Raw genomic sequence first — 20,405 nt, forward strand, 5'->3', positions numbered from 1 at the left:
CATTTTCAGTCGAGGTCCACATTTTTCTAAGTTTCATTCAAAGTAAAAAAAACAAAACAAAACAAAAACAAACAAAACAAATGAAGCCTTTATCAGTGTGTTGCATACTTTAGCTTGTGGAAACGTATGTGGTACTAATCAATTAACCAAGTACCACTAAGCTTTACCACAAATGAGAGGAACCCAATGCCTGAGTATCAAAGTGAGCTACCTTCTACATCTTTGTGGAGCTTTGAATAAAACTAGAACTACCACCTCGTGGTTGTATGCCTCTGTGAACTAATCCAGTTGCACTTGCAGTTTACATCCATGTCTATAAAACTGTAGATGCTTCACACACATCTTTGCCCTGGTAGCACAAAAGATCTATACAATCAGCACAGTTTCAAGGTGGACACTAGGGCTGCACGATTCTGGAAAAAATGAGAATCACAATTTTTGGGCTTATAATTGAGATCACGATTCTCTCACAATTTTTTTCAACATAAAGATATATTGCGCTTATTTCCTGATACAAAAGGAAAAGTAACAAAAATTATAAATAAATAATACAAAAATATCATTAAATAACAAAACCTATGATTGTTCCTGATACAAGAGACACAAGTCACATAAACTCTGGTCAGCAGAGAGGGAACACTCCTGTTTTTATCTTAAATGCAACAGCTGACAGTCTGACACTGACCGTAAAAACAATAAACTTTAGTGTCTTGTCTTGTCTTAAAGCTTTTGAACAATTTTAACAATAATATCAATGTTGAACAACATTTTTCTGAGGTAGGTATTCCAGGCCTGGAATTAAGTCAAAATTAAATGTTTCAACACCATGCATTTGACAGGAGTATTCACCTAACATAGCCTACATATCTTTAATTATATAATTATTTATATGTCTCTATGTATATTTTTACATAAATCCCAAGTATTTTATTTGCCTTTAAAAAAATCCTCTTCTTTCATTTAATTTGACAATGTTTATTGTATTGTATTATATGTATTAATTCTCTACAGGATCTTGTATGTTCTTTAATGTGTGTTCAATTTATTAAAAGAAAAAAACAAAAAAACGTTTTGGTGAACCCTGCAGCAAAGTGAGCCCTCTTCTTCACAGAGGATCTTTGCCTCCCAGTTTGTTCCTGGCGGCAGAGCAGAGTGATCCGTCTTTCTTCTAAGAGGATCTCTGTCGCATGCGAGCAGGCAGCTGTTCTCCGTGTCCAAGTGTAAACAATTTTCGCTGGCGATTTGACAGACACCAGAAGCACATTATGACCCTTTGTAAAAGTTTTTGTGTGGTACCTGTGTTGTACATGAGCTAACGTTAGAGGCTAAGGATTGAGAGGCTGTTCAGTATGTGTGTGTGTGTCTGTCTGAGGAGTGTCAGTATATTAACTTGTTAGCCGTAGCCTTGCTGTTCGTCATGTTAATGTTATCGTCGGCAGCCCTGAATAGCTTGTAAAGCTTTAGCATAGTTAGTTAACTCATTTGTTATTGGCCCATGTGTTTACTGCTACAGAAAATTAATAAATTGGTTTCCTCTCTGTCGTCTTTTATCACACTTGCTAACGCTAAGTTAATTTTACCAGCAGATCTGTATGAGGCACAAACTGAGGCTACAGTTAGCAGTGTGTTTCCTCCCTGTCTCGCTGCTTTCCAAACTGCCGGCCAGCTGTCGCTCTACATCACGTAGTATAACGCTGCGTCGTTGGGAGCGCTTGTTTTCATGTAGATGATGTCCCGACTCCCGGCATGGGCAGGGCCGGCAGAATCGCCGTCATTGAAAAATTTGATGGCATATGCATATGAATCGAGATCACGATTTTATTACGATTAATCGTGCAGCCCTAGTGGACACCCAAGATAAGTGTCACCAATTTAGTATCTGACCAAATGTCTCCCCTTCTGTTCCTGAGTTATGATGTTAAGTAATGGCCAGAAAAGTGTTTTTGCAGAACATTATGATGCCGCAGTAAAGCTGACCTTTATCCTTTTGGATATATAATGTCATCACTTCATCATTTTATCCTATTAGATATTTGTGTGAATTTTGTTTTTCATAATTAGCAAATGAATTCTTAATTTTTTCCCAAAAATATGTTTTGTGAGGTCCTAATGACCTTTGACCAACAATTTCGAATCAGTTCATTCTTGAGTCCAAGTTGACGTTTGTGCCAAATTTGAGAAAATTCCCTCAAGGTGTTCTTGAGATATGGGAAAGATATACAGATGTATGATGAAAGAACGGACAACCCAAAAACATAATACCTCCGACCATGGCTGTTGCTTAGCCTGGAAATCCAGACCCAAATCTAGAAAGATTTAGGGTCTGGCTATGAGTAATGCAAATGGCCCCACTCGAGGGGCGACACCAATCATGCATTTGAAAATATCACTGCACTCAACTGGATAACATTACAACCTCTTGCCATATCTGGTCGGCAAAACAGCAAAAACGTCCTTCTTGCAAAGGAAAGATTCGAGCACCGTCTTCTGTTCCTCTTTTAGAGAAAAAGCCAAGTCTAACTCGTTCATTGTAGCGGCCAAAGCTGTTTCAAACAACTGGTGTTCATCCGTAGCCATCTTGCAATGTTTACTGACTGGTTCCAGACTTCGTCGTTGTAGCGCTGTCGTCATCTGTTTAGCTCGCCTCTGGCCCACCTTTATCAGATACACTGATGTGATTGGTGCAGCTCGGCTACAAGGGCATGGGTAATGAGCATCATTACTGATTGCCAGAGTGACTCGCTGAGCAAATTCAAACTGTGCTCTCGCGAGAACTCTGGATTTCCAGGGTAGCTGTTGCTGACATGGGGGCATAAAAGAGACAGCTGGATTGGACCAGGAAGGCTGTGGGTAATGTTACAGGGTTAATGTTAGTCAATTAGCACATCTATACTGTAGTATACCATAGTTACAATTTTTGATAATTACACAAAATTGTGTATTTAAATATTTCATAGATTAATGCTAGCGCAGGCTTCTTGACATATTTTTGGCCTTCTTAGACACAGAATGTCAGTACAGTATCTGAGGAAATGACACTCTTGCTCTCTTTTTTGGGGAAATTCAAACTGAGCTCATATAGTCTCACCAGCTGCAAACATTTATACTTTACCAGTGATTAGGCATTAGTGAGATAAATCAGCACAAGAGGCAGGTTTCACAAATATATTGTAGACTGTCTTGTAGTGTCCGGCCAGTCTTCATTTTACTCTTAACTTAGTCAAATGCCTTAAGGAACTTTCACAAAAATAACTATAGATTTATGTCGACAAAGTTAGCCAACCTACCCCCAGGTTAACTCAAAACTAATAGCCATGTTTCCATGGTAACAATTACTGATACCTGCGGACCAGAGGCACGAAACGACAAAAAAGAGAGGAAAACATGGCTCATAATTTGTGGTTTGCCAACATGTTGTGAGCGAGAATTGAGATGAGAAATAGTGTTTAGAGACCACAACAACCTGAAAATATGCATCACTGAAGCCAAGTCTATTTTTGTTTAAGAAAGAAAAGAACAGCCCAAAGTAAAAATCTGGGGAAAGAAATGTACAAGAAGGAGACATGATAACTGAGACATAAAGCTGCAAATCTATTACCTCAGGCAAACCTATGGGAGGACTCAACTACTCATATGATCTCTAGAAGGGGGATTCCCAGGGTGTTCTCCAAATAATGTTCAGCTCACAGCTTAGCACAAAATGTAGGATATGAATCACTTTCTCAATCCAAGACTTATGAGTTTGCCACACCCATAACTGTTGTGGCTTTTCAAGGAGAAACAGGACATTTCTGTCACAATACTCAGAATATTACAACAGAAATACTGTCAAAGAGAGAGCAGTAGCAAAACATATAGTTATAGTGAAAAAGTAAATAAGTATGCAACTGTTGAAATCAAGGAATACGAACAGTTACAAATAATGCATTATGCATCACAACAGGTTGCACCAGCCTATAGTATTCTCAGAAGATAATGACCTTGCAACAAGCTGAGACCACATAACAATGCCCGGTTGTGAGGAAGAGGCCCTCCCCGAGAATACAAAGATATACATGGCTCAAAGCATTCTGTGGAAGGAAATACTCTCTGTTTCTCTATTGGGAGGATTCATGATCCCAGTAACATTAAGGACAACTGAGATCAACTGTTGGATGGCTTGACCTCTCATGACTACAAAAAATGTAGAGCAAGAATGAGACAGTGCATACTAATTGTCTTAACCAATAGAAACACAGAATCTTTTCCAGTAAAGTTGATCTTCAGTCATCATCACTTCTAAAACAATAAATTGAGAGCAAATAGTCTTAAGGCAATTGATTATTTGCAGCTACACCTGAAGCACAAACAGACATCAGGATCTCATGATCCTGACATAACAGAGCTCTGCAAACAGTGTTGATTATTGTTTGTCTGAAACATAGGCTACTATATGTGACATTACTGTGACTATATCTTCAGTTCTCGAAACTGTAGCAGTAATGCTCAGATATACACATGTGGAAAGGTAAAGAAACAGGCAGCCATTAGCTAAATGGTAGAACATGCACTACCTCTCAGCCATGTCTAAACAGAGTCATCAACTCTATTTATATTGAGGTGGCACATACAGTACAGCACATGGTCACATTTTACGTACAGCTGTGCTTTATTATATAACCTCATGCTGGGGTAATAAAAAAGAGGACGGAATGAAAACTTTCCATCTGTGCAGAACAGTGTAAGACTCCTAAGTAAGTGTTAAGGAAGTGCACTTTTTAAACTAGTCGTTTCCTCTGTAACAGCTTTTTTGAATGGAGGAATTTATGTAACATTGCAAGATGCCCCTGTTACTGTGTTTGTTAAAATTTTATTACAATGAATTCATTGTCTAACCACAGCTGAGCCTTTCTCGAACACTACAGCTGGTATAGTTAGACTCAATAACAGTCACACAGCCGCCATCTAATATTTAGCCACAGTTAAGGCTGAGATGAAGTAGTGTCACAGCCAAATGTTCATTTGCACTTCTGTTTCAAATTATTTGATTAAATTGCAGTTTCCAAACAGGAAACCAACTCCATCTATTGGAACTGTATAATTAAATGATAATTTACAAATTTTCTACTGAGAGGTGGGGATTTGATGATCCAACAATCTGGGTAATGTGTCAATTCAATGATCCAATATCATTGATGCAAAGTGAAAACATCAATCCATATCATAATCTTTATATACGCCATTATTTTGAAATTCCCATGGCACGTCTGTGTCATGGTCAGACAGCACCAGGCAGATAATGGCAAGCAGCCAAGCAAAAGAAAAGGGTATTTACTGCCCTCTCAGAAAAAAATCAGCAGTGTGGAAATATTGGGAAATCTGGAGAAAAGATGGGTCTACAGATGAAGTATATGCCATATCTAAACAATGCAGCCAGATGAAGTAGTCAGAAAACATGACAAACCTGGCAGGGGATCTCAATCTGCTAACTGGTTTCTCTCGCTACAGCAACTTTAGCTGCTCTGTTTCAACAATGTTAGGCTGTGGACTCAAATTAAACCATGCTGTTCTGTCAGGATATGCAGTGACTTAAAGCAGCAGCAAGTGAGAAAAAGTATACATAATACATGTAATTTGTTAAGCTATGAGAATGTACGCTAGTACCTAGGCTAATTTATGCAATCTAAAAGTTCTTAATCATATAACCATGACTAGCAAAAACATTTGTTTGGTCAACCTTAACAGTTGTTACTGATCTAGATTTTCTACTTTTGTTAAATATTTTTGCTGCTAAGTCATGTTTTGTGTGTGATAGTGGAGTCAAATAAAGTAAACTTATCTCCAATTAACTGGTTGCAATTATTTACAATTATTTATGTGTGTGGGGTTTTTTTTTTCCTTTTATGGCCAAAAGCAGACAAAGTCTGCCACATAATACAATGATACAATTAAAATTGTATCATTGTGGCAGACTTTGTGGTATTGGCAAATATCATATCACTGTCCAAAAAATCGATATAATATTGTATGGTGATGGAACTAGTGATTTACACCCTACTGAAAGGTATATTGTATAACTAGTATGAAATTTTAAAAATACATCTTTAATTTTGATCAAATGTCATGTCAGATGTGTCACAACAGTTACACATGGCTGTCAATACGTATAAATATTCAATAAAAGATATTATGTACGAAGGTACTAGTTTATGTGGTGCAACCCCAATCAATTTATTGGCGTGTTAATCTCTATTTAATAAACATTCACGCAATAACCAAACACAGTTTGAACCTACAAACAGCTGGTGCAACTGTCTCCAGGTATTTGATGGCAAATACATTCAGATTAATCACAACAAAATAAGGAATGGACAGACTGTTATGTCATTTTAAAGCAAACATAATAACCAAGCAATGCCTCTATAAGCAGCTTAGAGTTCTGCTGTGAAACAATCAGTGGTAAACTCTCAGTTGCATTGTTTAAAACCAGAAGCATCTTCCATCAGGACAGGGCGTTATAACCTTAACGTCTGAACACCATGCAACATAATGATACATCGGCACATGTACAGTGACCTGATGGAGGACAGCAGCTCTGCTAAGTGACTGCAGGTCACCATGTGTTGTAAGGTTTGTACATCACAAAGGAAGTTAAGACACGCTTTATAGAAGTTAGTGTATTTCCCAATATATTTCCACTGTGTTTCATCATCCTCTTTCGTTTAAGGCTATTTGAGAAAAATTATTTGCAGTAATTTTAAAAAAGGCCTTTTGTGTTTGGATTATTGCATCCCTGTAACAAAAGGCACAGGACAAGAAATGTTATGTTTCTGTTTTGTTTTGTTTGACTGGTTGCTTTACAGGTAGATCTTACAATAGTAAGTTATCACGAGCAGCTGACTTTCAACTCATAAAAGGAAGAAAGATAACTGCAATTGCATCTTGCTATCTGTGCACTGGGTCAAAGTCTGAAGTTTAGAGATGTGCAATTTGTTTAGTCTGACATTTACTTTTCACGTGACTATACAAACATGGAACATCAATTAATCAATATTTTTAAAACAGAAAGAAAATAAAGGCAGGGCTACTTGAGGAGCAGTATGTGATGCAGAAAATGCTTTTTCCCATTCCGAGACTCGGACAGTAAAACAAACAGTATAATCTGACAATTTTAAACCCAAAGCACAACAAACAAACTCAACTGCACAAACACTGTAATCCTTGCAACCTTTTGCCTTCATTCTCCTGACTGGTTGGTGCACCAAACAGAAATACTAGCCTGTGAAAACTGTGGAGGGCTGCCAAAGCTGGCCAGAGTTTCATCTGATTTTTTTTGGTCGGCTGAGCTTTGGCCATCATTACATGCCAATTATAAATGATCATCTGGGTAATCAGTAAGGCCATATTTCCTGTTCCATGCATATCTGAATTTAGGCAACTTATAAGGCAGCTCATGATAAGCTCTGTCATTTAGAGGATATTAGTCAAATTTCTGCTCGTCCAAAGCAATGATTTTAAAAGTGGGTGTCAGTCCTTTAAATGCCAACTTTATTACATGGAAAGCACTGCGCTAAGACAATAACAGTTAGCTCTCTGTGTGCGCAGCAGGTAGCACACACGTTGCAGTTTTGGCAGCTGCCAGTGCCCTTTCACCTACCATTCCTCCCTCCCCACAGCAGAGAGAGAGCCATGCAGAGCTTTTGAGAGCAAGATCAAACCTGACCTGCCCCTCCTTCCTCCATCCTCCTCTACACCCTCAGCTTCACACACACAAGGTGGACAGTACCAACAATCCTTTGTTGTCAAAGCAAAGAACAGACGGCAAACAAGAGAAAAAAAACAAAGGTAGACTGCACAACATGCAAAGTCGTTGTGTTTACCAACTGAAAGATGAGGCGACCTTAATCTGAATGTGTGACAACCAGAGACTTTATTTCTATACTGGTATGTTTTGGTTTATTTGCTATTACACCATCATACTATTGAGAATACTGAGTCGAATATTAACAAAACAACCATGTCACTTCGATTGAACATAAGATTGCACAATCATGCATCCTGAAGCCTCTCTGGTCTTTGACACCATGTTAACCACAATATCCGTTCAACTAAACACCCCTTCCTATCAATGACAAAAATGCATTTTACTAATCACTAATACATTAAACCTGCAATGTCCAATGTTTTTGAGTGCTTGTGGGGGAAACAAGTTGTGAATACAACACTAAGTTTATAAGGCAAACTTAGTATCAAACAGTTACCTATTTACACACCCAGCAGCTACAGAGCAACACTAGCATTCAAGATTTTGACCACCTGACGAATGAAGAGCACTTTTTACGCTGCCCGTTAAAGGCAAGACTGTTATTCCGCCTTGATGTTCTATACGACAGTTACGAACACAGAAAAGGGGGACAGAGTTGTCTTGTCTTTAAGCCAGCAGGGGACATTATAACAGCGCCAAATTGATGTCTGTGTGCAAGGGGCAGCCAGCACGCAAGACAGGTATTATGTTTGGACAATGTTTTATGTGTGCTATCCACCATAGGGAGATTTAAAAGCAGCTTCCAGTAGTTAGCAGCTAACTCAAAGAAGAACAGCAGCCAAAAAATGTCCACAAACTGGGAACACAATGAGGCCCGGGAGCTCCTTACCCTCCAAGCAAAAGACGAGATCAATCACCATATAACAGAGATGGTAAATTATTGTCACTGCCGTGCTGTGCCATTGTTATTGTTTAGAAAGCACTGCCCAGGCCTATGTTATAAGTCACACTAGAAGCGGACACTGTTGTGTTTCAAGTCAGGCTTGTCATACCCCTTTCCCTTCGGAACACCTGCACACTATCTAAAATTACACACTGCTGCAGCATTATGTCGACATGGTTAGGGTCTGTGTAAAAAAGCAAATCCAGTGTAATAAAGGGTCTTTGCTGCGGCAGTATTGCAGGATCACTGTATAAGAAGGGCTTCAGTCCAATATACATTCTCCTTAAGCTCTGTTTTTGGTCTCTACCAACTCCTGAGGGAAATAGTTGGCTCTTTAAGCTACAAGATTCAATAAAAGGCTGTCATTAATAAATGAATGGAAATAAGGAAAAGGAAAGAGCCAGGCACAATCAAGTCAGACAATGTGCAAAAGAAAGTATGAGAAAACAAGATGTAATGCATGTAAGGAATGGTTCCAGCATACTGTGGATAAGACTGATAGTGCAGAAAGTAGAGCAAACACCCAGTAGGAGTTTCACTCCTGCTGTGACCTTTACCAGCCAAGACTGCATAAACTGGAGGTGGGGAAAGACACCTAGCTACAGAGAAGAGACTCTTTTTACTATACCGCTATATACACAAGCATACACAGCTACCTAAACAAGCTGACAAACAAAAGGACAGACCAGCAGGAAGAGTTGTATATCCTACACAGGCAAATGCAAGGATGAAAGAGCAAGAAAAGCAAGGCTGCACACAGGGACAGTCTCCAAGGTCAAGTAATAAAGACTCTAATAGTCCATGCCTAGGAAGACACTGGTATTCACATGCTTCTATGTGGTCTACACTAGATCACTAAGCTTGGCTATGAAAACAACCCATGTGAAAGCACATAAGCACCAATTTATATCCCTTTCTTGTTACTTTTGTCAACAATCTATTTAACATATTATTGTATACTACTTATTATGGTGTACCTATCATGGTTCTGCATTACAAAAGGTGAAGAGAGTTGTGTCCTCATTTAAAAAATAAATTGTACCACAAGGAAAATTAGCAAACGCATTCACACCCCAGGATATTAATTCCCTTTGAAGGATTTGAGAGGAAGTGTTGTTTATCATTTCACTGAGATGGATGAAAGGAACCTTTTACAAGTGGGAACAAATTGTTAAGTGTCTTTCATCGGTTGCTAAGACACTATGAGTACACATTTACAGTAAAACAGGAAGACAGACCCCATACATCAAGAGGCTTTACACTTCACCTCTTTCCAGTCATCGCTGACCTTTGTTTCCCTCAATGCTCTCCCTGCCATTGTTTCTGAGAACAACTCAGAATAATGTTGACTGGTAATAATCAAATCATACCTTTCAGACTACAGGGAAACAGCTTTAAGAGGACCATCAAGAATCCCCCTCTATATAACTTAGGTTTGGTTTCTATCAAGAAACAACTGTTTTCTTGGATACAGTCCACACAGTCTACACTGAGTAACAAAGGCCTGCAATATTCAGCTTTTAAAGTCAAAATCTGTAGCTTTCTGCTTTCAGAAGTACACCACAGACAGCAGAGTGGTGCTTGTTACATAATCACTGATCATGGTTGGTATTTTATTATCTAACAGAGTGAAATGTCATTAACCAACAGGGCATTTCAATGAAAAAATTATTTTTTCCCCCTCTTCCATTTTAAGTTGTTCAGAGCAATTTTCCTTAATATGGACTTTTAATCTATGACACAAACTATAAAAAAAATGAACCATGTTAAAGAACCTAATGTTACTGATGCTTCATGGCTCAACAAGGTAAATCTGGGAGAGCTTTATTTTATTGGCTGATCCTACAGTAAGTCCCGACCCCCTTACTTTCTATTGATAAGTCATACAGGCATGACAAAAAGAAACATGGCACACAGGCCTCCGAACTGCGACCAAAATGGTCACATATGTGACCACTTTTATTGAGTGTACGAGTTAAAATTTTACATGATTGTATTTATTAGAGTGCATGATACAGTCTAAAGTCTCTACAGAGACAAAGATAGTGACAGCTGTCTCATATACTGTACATGGGTATAACAAGGGTTAAATGAGCATCGGCAGGTCTGCATTACTGTATGTATGTCTGGTGTATGAAATGTCTGTATCGTCACTGTGCTGCATGTGTACAAACTAAACACCAGGCTCCTTCTCATTCCCTCTTTCTCTACTTGCAGTTCTCGACTGCGATGTTTATTACAATTTTAGTGATTTCTGCTGCTTTTATGTACGACAAAGCCCCACCCACACAACGCAGCAGCAACTCCATCCTGTCTGTGGCATGGCAGCTACAGTGTGACTGATCAAATAGTGCCGTGGGTGGAACACTGAGCAAGGCTTTAGAGTTGGTACTGCAGAGCCATCACAAAGAACAATATGGCTTCAAGATGCAGACAGCAAGGACCAGCACATGTGATGGAAGGATATGTTAGCGTTGTTAACTTCAATGTATGAGGCAAAACATCCCGAATTGAGGCTTCTGGCCTCAATGAAAAAGGAAGAGGCAGAGATCAAGTATGACAAGAATATCAGTCAACATTGCTCCAGCACTGCTAGGTGTGTGCCCACATTTCCCTTCTGGGGTTTATTGAAGTATTTATTCTATGTATTTATAACTGAATACAGACCATGGTGCTGACGTAGTTTCTCTTGACTATACATTGTTACCTTGGGGTGGCATGTAGTCTAACAGAGATAATATAAAAACTGAATGTTAGCCTTGATCTTATCTGGCTAACGATAACTCAGAAACCTTTTCAACTCTCATTATGCTACCACAAAAATAAGGTGGAAGTAAACCTTGCTGATGTTAGTGATCTGACATGAGGCTAACCCCTCCTGTAGCTGTACATTAGTTAGATAGTTAGCTAGCATTTTGCTTACATTAGCTAACGTAAGATGTTTCTATATAGCCTACAGCGTAATGTGTCTGTGAAGATAGTGACAGTTCCCCAGCCACATCTTTTAACCTTCTTCAACGTTTGCTTTTTCCTCCACATAGACAAGCCTGGCACACAGCATATTTAAGCACAGTAACACAGGAGAGGGGAAAGTTAATCAAGGTTATGTTGGGTTCCAAGCTTGCTCAACTGTTATTGGAGCATAGAATGAAAACGGGGGCAGGACTTAGAAGGCCTCATTGTCAGCTGGTTTGAAAAATGCATTAGAAGAAGATTGTTGCTGCTGTTTCTGTAAACAGCAAGACATTTTCCACCATTTCTTTTCTTAATAGCATATAAAACAAACACATTGTGTGATTATACAATGCCATGGTCACTTTATGCAATGCTTACAGCTTTTTGGACTGTACCTCTGACCTCTTGAGATAGGGAACATGTTCATCACTCTTTTTCTCAGGGTCAACTGCAGAAGCGCAAACTATGTTCTGGCCGACCTCCTCACCCAACATCTGTCTACTTCAACTCTCCCCGAATTCCACTCTGGCCTGAATCTCTCTTGCCTTCGCTCTCTGCACTGAGGATCTTAGTGTTTACTCGTCAGGAAAACAGCACACTTGAAAGTCTCAAACCGAAACAACTCTCCACAGGATGCTCATCATTTTAGTAGAACACATTATTTTTCTCCTTACACTGACACTGTCCCTTCATTAACTAAGGAAAATCTTCAGCTTTGACTTTTTCAACTTAGTGTGCTCTCACAGGGGAATTCAGTTTCCTGTGTTGATGTGATCTAAAGCTGGAGGAATACAGCTGTACTTTCCTTCTTCAATTTTCATACAATTGACCATGTTAAGATCTCTTATCTTCAGCATGTAAAGAATTAACCATGCATTATGTCTTCCACCAAGGAAGACATGTTTTCCTGCATTTTAGACACCTTAGGGATTCACTGTATACATTCCATCAAAGCTGGTGTACCAGTGGGCCTTAGGCCAGGGAACAACTGATTACATTTTGATCATAATGTGCATCTGGAAACAACCAGGGTTATTTTGATTCAACCATGATACTTAAAACAAATAGTTTGTTTTTTTCCAACAATCTAATTTAAGTCTAACTAGCAGCTTAATTCTGGAAGCCAAATATTTCTTCTATTTCAGCCAAGAGTCTTTTTTATTTCTGCAATATGGGTAACAGTAACATTGCCAGGAGAGAGTGAATGATCTGGCTGTCAGCTTGCCCTAATAATCTCATAGCTGGTATGAAATGCCTCCACAGTTGTGGCGACAGTGTATGACTGAATGTATTACACAGACTGACATTACCTAGTTTGATCTGGTTCCTCACCCTCTTACTAATTATTTACCTCAGGCTGTATTTTGATACCAGTCTACAGAGCTAACAGTCCTACACCATGCTAACTGTCTAGATTAATACTAAAATGTATTTGTTAGCAGGTATAAGGACATCTTTATGTGTTATTTATTGTACAGTATTTGTCAACAATTCTACCTTCATCTTTGAAAACATATTTTATATTATTCCAACTGTGTCCTACTCTATTGTCAAACATTGCTTCTTTGGACAGTAGTCTTCCCTTATGGGTGCCTACGGGAGGAGTCCTAGTTGTTGACAAACACACTAACATGCATTTGTAAACAACTTCATTATAATTTTTCAGGAACCATTTATGAAATAATTATAATTGATACTGATTAGGTTCAAAACCTTTTAGTCTGGGTCAATGTAACAAGCCGCCAAGCCTTGTAGATTTGTTTCTCGTAAATGGAACATTTCAATTTTAAGAATTAAACGGTAAATATTTTCTTAATTGTATCCTTTAAAAACTCCAAATGAAGATATAACCTTCCTATTTTCTCAAAGCAGCATGACCAAATTCAAAAACATAAAACAACCAGACAAACACTATGAGTAAGTATGCATGCAAGTGTGATTGTTCAGAAGGAATTAAAACAAACAAATATGTCAATATCACTTCACATAAAAGCTAAAAAAAAAATAAAATAAATTATTTACAGGAACTTTAGAATCACCCCACTTTCTAATCCAATCAGCGGTGTCAACTGTCACTTACCTTGCCTCCCTCCGATGATGTAAGCTGACCTACACGTATATCCCGTCCTAGAGACATTTTGTTTAGGTACCAACGACCTTACGCTTCTGTGTCACTTCAAATGCTCAGTCATATTAGATGGTGTTAATTAAACCCAGACGTGCATGCATATAAGGGACAGAAGAGTCAAAAATCAGAGATGGATCCTGGAAAGACGGAGTCCACAGTAGGAGTGAAAAGAGTCTTGACCAGATTGTATTAATCCTCTTTCCACAAAGCATGCACTGACACTGGACGTCCCTCTAATCACCCTGACTGGCAGCCTGCTTAAATAAATGGCTGCTTATTCAGGGGGCAAGCCACAGGAACACAAGCACTGCATCAACAGAGAGTTAAACATTGTCAAACAGAAGCAAATATTGATATACAAAGAGCACTGGTGCAATGCATCATAGTTGCCCATCCAGATGTAGGGAATAGGCCCCCAAAGAGACAGATGGTAGAAAGGAAATACCTCTGGATACGACCGGCTTGACATGGATGTTTAAAATAAGGAATTAAATGAAGAATACCCACTAAAATTGGGTCATTTAAATCTCTGTTAAAAATCTCCAGTCGAATCACCAATTTCTTAGTCAAATCACCAAAGTCCTGCTGGTTTTTCTCTTGCCCCTACATCAGTGCAAGATAAAATGATCGCTGACAACATGTGCCAGCTGAGCCATTGTTTTCTTCTAAAAAGCTCTGCAACACCCAACCCAGCAGCAAACACAGCTCATCCTCAGTAGTTGCCTTTGCTTTTACCAAAGCAAACTTCAAACTGATGACTGTGCATTTCCTGACTTCAAGTCAGCCACTGATTTCCATCAATTTCAGTAATGTAATAAGAACAACCTCCAGAGACTTGAAGCCTGCTGTTTGTAAAGGATACTTAACTTGTTGCTGGATAATAGAGTGAAAACAGGGTCTGAATTGTAGGTAAAATGCTCCATCAACATATCAATAAACTGACTGAAGTCTGACATAGCCCTAAGCAGCTTGTGTGTAAAGTGGTACTAGCCAATCCATTGCAAAAGATTAACAAATACAGCCAAGATCAGTGGCCACATTTGACCCTAAATCTGTTACAGTGTTCAGTAAGGTACTTTGGAACAGCATAAAACAGGTCTGATCTTAAAGTGGCTCTCAAGCCATTTAGTACTGCACTTCCATATAGTTGGGGGACTTGTAAGAACCAGATTTAAAAGTAAATTGTCAAAATAGAAGCAGCAAAGATATCCTGATTTTTAGCCCCTAGTGTGAGTCACACCCCAAATACCCTGGATCCCATAATTCCTGTAAGGAGATTAATAGTTTTGAGTGCCCACATCTTTCAAATGCCACAACTTCAGTTTGCAACACAGGCTTTCTGTTCAAAGGCAAATGTATTTTCCAAAAGCAGACCTTTAGTTGCATTAATTTGGCAGACACTTTCACCCAAAGCCACTTACATATGAGGTACAATCCAAGCCACAGTAGATCAAGGAGAAGCCTTTAAAAGTAGAATATACAATTTCATTCATCAGTACAATTAAAAGCAATCTCTACATTAAAATGTGGAAGAAGAGGTGGTTGTTAGATATTTCAATCATGATGATTCAACTCTTGGCCAGCTGCTGCCTTGAAACCAAATCTAGAAAGAGTCACTTCCCTTACAGCTGCCAGATTCATACCAACAAAAACACACACTGGAGTTTGGTGGTGTGGCTCTATCCTGTGGTGATTTGAAACAAATCTGGGCTGATCTCACATCAATCTATAATGGCATGTCTACATAGGAGACGCAGTTATAAACGGTCCACACAGCAACCATAACTGGACGCATTTTACTCACACTATACGCATGTAACATGACCCGGAATGTATATTTCCGCTTCAAGTCCATTTTCTTCTTTGTAAACAACGTAACTACAGTGATTGAGCATTTGGGCTCTCAACGTTGCCAAAACACGGCACTCAATACTGTGCCTGAACACATCATGTGTCGACCATAGACTGTATAAAATAATGGACGTAGCTGGTCACCCATTGATGTGCAGACTCCTGTATAGAAGAGTTGATGCTAGAATGGATGGTCCGTAAAGATGGGAAGGTAAAAGAAGGGGGTGCCAGAAACTCTAAGCTGGTTGTTTTGATGTGAGGCAGAGTGTTGATTCTGACCAATTTTGACCACAGCCACAAAGTTTTTTCTGCCATCGCTGCATCTTAGCAATGTCTGTTGAGTCTACAGCCCCACATTCAGGTGTATGTGGAAACTGGAGGAAAGTGGACTGGGGGCTTTGGACCATGGGCATGGACCGGGCCAACAGCTTGGGTCAGTGGGGCCTGCTGGAGGCTGCTTCGGAGCTGTGGGATAGAGACAGGCAGCTAAAAGTCAAGCCAGGGGTCCATGCCCATGGTCGAGTGACCGCTGTGGGCTGTCCGCCAGTGTCCACACAACCCTGGATGTGGAGCCTCCAACATGCTCATGGGCCCTGGCTCTCCTCTCACCAGCTTTGACTCCCTCTCCAGTCGCAGCAAAGCCTCCAGATTATTCTCTCTTTTCTTTCTTTTTTTTTTTTTTTTTTTTTACAAACAAAATATATAGAAAGAGTTTATAGCATATGATGTTTTGTTATAAATTAAAATACCTGGGCCCTGGCTCTCCTTTCACCCACTATGGCCACCCCTCCAGTCCTGGTAACGCCTCCAGCAAGCCCCACTGATCCAGGCTGTGCTCTGCTCCTCTGGCAGAGAACCAGAGGGAGAGCGGGAGGGCAGTAGATTCCATACACCTGGATGCTGAGCTGTGGACTTGTCTTTTTTTCCAAGGATCTCATGCCCCTGCTCTCCTAAAGTTTGTTTACAGTGATTTAATGAACAAATGCTTGCACTTAAGCCAATCACAGCACAGTAGGCTGGACTTGTCCCTCCAGACCAACCATTTTAGCATCAACCGTTTTGAAGCCTTTAGTTCAGCATTTCAGCCATCACCATCTTGTTTTCTTTTTGGAGCCAGAAGTGGCCATATTTAGACAAAAGGGTGGAGCTTTGGCGGAAAGAGGGGTGGATCTGACCCAGACTGTGGTGATGCCTCGCAGATAGCCTGTAACTCAAAGCAGTCACGCCTTTAATTATGCGGAACTTTAAGCCTTAATAAAATATAAACAGGTAGGTTATATAAAAATTGACCCCCTTTATAGTTGTCATGAATGGAAAATTAGCTAAAGAGAGCTAAACTGGTTTTTTTTTTGTATCAGGCTGTAAACATGTTTTTTTCTACTGCATAGTTGGGCATTGTAACATGGGAGGTCTATGGGGATTGACTCGTTTCTGGAGCCAGCCTCCGGTGGTCATTAGAGGAAGCGCAGTTTCTGGCACTTCTATATTGGCTTCATTTTTCAGTTCTACAAGTTGATGAATTTGTTAATTTGTTTTGAATATTTAGATTATTCATTTGGTCTAATATGTCCAATAGTTCACAATCCAAAGGTACTCAATTTACAATGATATACACAACTGAAAAGCAGTTCTGATGCTAAAACTTGTGAATGCATAACAATTCATTTTCTGTCAATCGGCTACTCAATTATTCTGCAAAACATTTTAGACTACCGCACCAACAGGAATGATGTAGATGTCAGAAAGAATGAGCACCAAATATGTTACGCTGATCACACTTAGAAAAATGTTATGGTAGTATTCATAGACCGCGGAACCGGGGGGGCCAGGGGGGCCATGGCCCGGGTAACTTTTGTACTCTGACATAGAGGGCTGCATTGGGATTGGGTCCCGCCGGGTCCCGCGGCTTTCATACCAATTTGCCGCTTGATACACTTGTCTGTCTGACAGTCAGCTCCATCTGTCATGAGACAAACATGAAAGAAGACGTGCAGTTTATTGCATTTCACCGGCGACAAGCTGTCATTACGAGCGACTATTACGCACGTCTGTGTGCTCTTTATAACTCACTGTGTGAACCTATGCTGCATAATAAAGATTTGCCCCTTCGTAATTTTTAACCGCTCCCTCAGTAACTTCATCCTGGCGCCGGGCTTGCCTTAACCTCAATCACTGTGTGATTATATAAAGGTAGAAAAATAAATAAACACAAAAGAGGAGAATAGAATATGAAACAGCCTTTATTTCATTAAAAACTAAATGAAAACAACAAAATAGGAGCGCTATTCCTGACCAGTGCGTCAAAAGACATGCAGGCCAGGGAAACGAAACAAACAACCCCATGAATCTCTCTATTAATAGCCTATAAAATGACGTGTTTTCTCCTGCGGGATGGGAGAAGACACAAAATCAATGTATCTCTATTATTGTGCAGGCATAAATTCTCAGAGTTTTGCGGGAGGGGGCGGGAGTGAACATACACATTGCGGTTGAGGGCGATAATGGTCAGCAATTCAGCGTTCTGGTTACTTTTCAGTAACTGCGCAGCTGCGCTTGTTTTGTTGTTGGGTGTGTGTGTGTGTGTGTGTGTGTGTGTGTGTGCGGCTCTGCACATCAGTCTGATATGAGTGCTGACTTGTGATGATAATGAATATGATGTTGATTTAGATTCAAGGCAGCAAGATGAGTTTGAGAACTAGATGTACTTTGTTGTTTGCTATAGTTTCATCTGTGCGTTTATGTGTAAATAGGCTTGGCCTGTTGTGTGTGAATGTTAGAGTGGGATCAGAGGGGTTAATCTGAGCAAGCATGTGTTCGTGTTCATGCGTGTACTGTAGAGGTGACTGTGTGGCGTCGGAATAAAAAAAGTGCTCCGCAACGTTATTTAATACATCAGTAATATTGTCTGTTTCAATGCATATGCCCCCCCCACCCCCTCGCGTGACTTGAAATTATGGCCCACCCTTGTTCAGATGCGTTCCGCGGTCCATGGTAGTAGTACAAAGTGTATGAAACATGTGAATCTAAAAAGGACTTCTGTCAGCCTCCGTTTACTTTATGAAAAAACAATTTTTCTTTATCCTACAGACATTTTCAAACAAACAAATCTCCCTCCACAAACTAAACACAGCCAGACCAAATAACCATGTCTTCCATGAGATAAATGAGCATTCTGCTAACCCAAACAGGGCAGCAACAAAGCTTTCTAGTTGTTTTAATCCTCCAGTTAATGCAGTCTGCTGAGTGCCAGTTGTCACACATGGTTAGTTCCCATTTGAACAGGCTCATTACTCAACTGCAGAGGAGTGTGCCAGTTTGTTCAGACTAAACTGCTCCACACAGAAGTGCTGATATTTCATTTTAGTAAAGACATTTTCTGTTTTGCTTTTATCTTTGTATGTGGGTTGTTTGTTTTTTTTACAGCCCTCTAACATTATTGATTTTGCTTTCAGGGAAGTAATTTGTTATTTGGCCGGAGCAGTAAATGATTTGACTGCTCCATACAGTACATCATTCAGTGTAATATCCAAGCATGGGCAAACATTGGGTTGATATCAGTTGACAGCAGCTGCCTGTTGGTCGAAGGATTGAGATGAATGGATATAAAGTCAACGCAATAAAAATGATGGCTCAGAATTTTAAAAAGGATAGAAAAGTGGGGTTAGAAGCATCAATCATCAATATACGACAGAATAAATTTGATAGGAAAACTGTGAATTTTTAGAGTTTTTTCACTGAAACCAGCTGCCTGCTGACAGGGAACCAAAACAGTGAAATAGCAGACTGCACAACTAAACAATGAGCTAAAAATCACTATAAAACTCCATAAGCCAAGGGAGGCCTTAGAATCAGGTGTTAATTCTCTGGAGGTTCATCAGAGTTCACAGTTTAATTTGATACATTGTTCTTATAAAATAGTACAGCTGCTTGAAGATCACTATGCTTAAAAACTATTATTGTATTTTTAGGTGGCACAGGCAGTGCATGACGGAGTGCATTTTCCATCTCACTCCATGAGGAAGCTATTCAGTTTATGTTGGTGCTCACTCTGTGTGCACTGAAAACACCTGACTGTCAAGTAACTGCAACACAAACATCTGCAGTCATTGCCAGGACTGAAAGAGTGAACCTGGCATGTGGGAAGAATAGGAATAATCACTGTTGTTGCAAGATGTTCTCAGATCTATGCCAAAACAAGCTGCCCACTAGTTTTTATTACTTATCATACTGTGGTGGAAATACTGTTTTGAAATATCATACATTGCTGAAAGTATGGCATTTGAAGCTGAAATACACTGGATAAGACAAACCTTAAGTGATTAACCAGTGTGGGAAATGCATTTGTTGTTGCAGCAGCAAATATAAACGCAAGAGAACGAAACAGGAAATGGTGGGATTAACCATAACACAACAGGCAATTCCCGTACTCTGCTATCACAACATTAGAGGCAGAGATGAGAGGTATGGGAACAAGGATTTATGAATATTGGGGGATATAAAAGCAGCAGGACACATATAGACAAGGAATACAATGATTAACACACTGGCAGATTGTGTGACTTAGCAAGCAGTGTGCCGGACTCACTGTGTGTTAGGCACAAGTATCATCTGAAACCTACAACTATTTGTAATAGTCCTACATGCAGCTAAAGAACAGAATAAAGCCTCAAGTCACGTTCAAACATGTGTATCAAGGGAGTACCAAAACAGTGCTTTTGATAAAGCTTATGAGAGTATTATACCAGAAAATTCCTATTTAACAACTTTGATCAAATCCCTCTGTT

At 39.6% G+C, this 20,405-nt stretch overlaps 1 protein-coding gene across 6 annotated transcripts in view; it reads right to left on the reverse strand.

Moving 5' to 3' along the window:
• Nucleotides 1-20,405, reverse strand: part of mast4 (microtubule associated serine/threonine kinase family member 4) — a 132,915-nt gene that overhangs the window by 106,869 nt on the left and 5,641 nt on the right. The window lies entirely within an intron of this gene.

This window comes from Epinephelus fuscoguttatus, linkage group LG18 (assembly GCF_011397635.1).
Source record: "Epinephelus fuscoguttatus linkage group LG18, E.fuscoguttatus.final_Chr_v1".
Lineage (NCBI taxonomy): Eukaryota > Metazoa > Chordata > Actinopteri > Perciformes > Serranidae > Epinephelus > Epinephelus fuscoguttatus.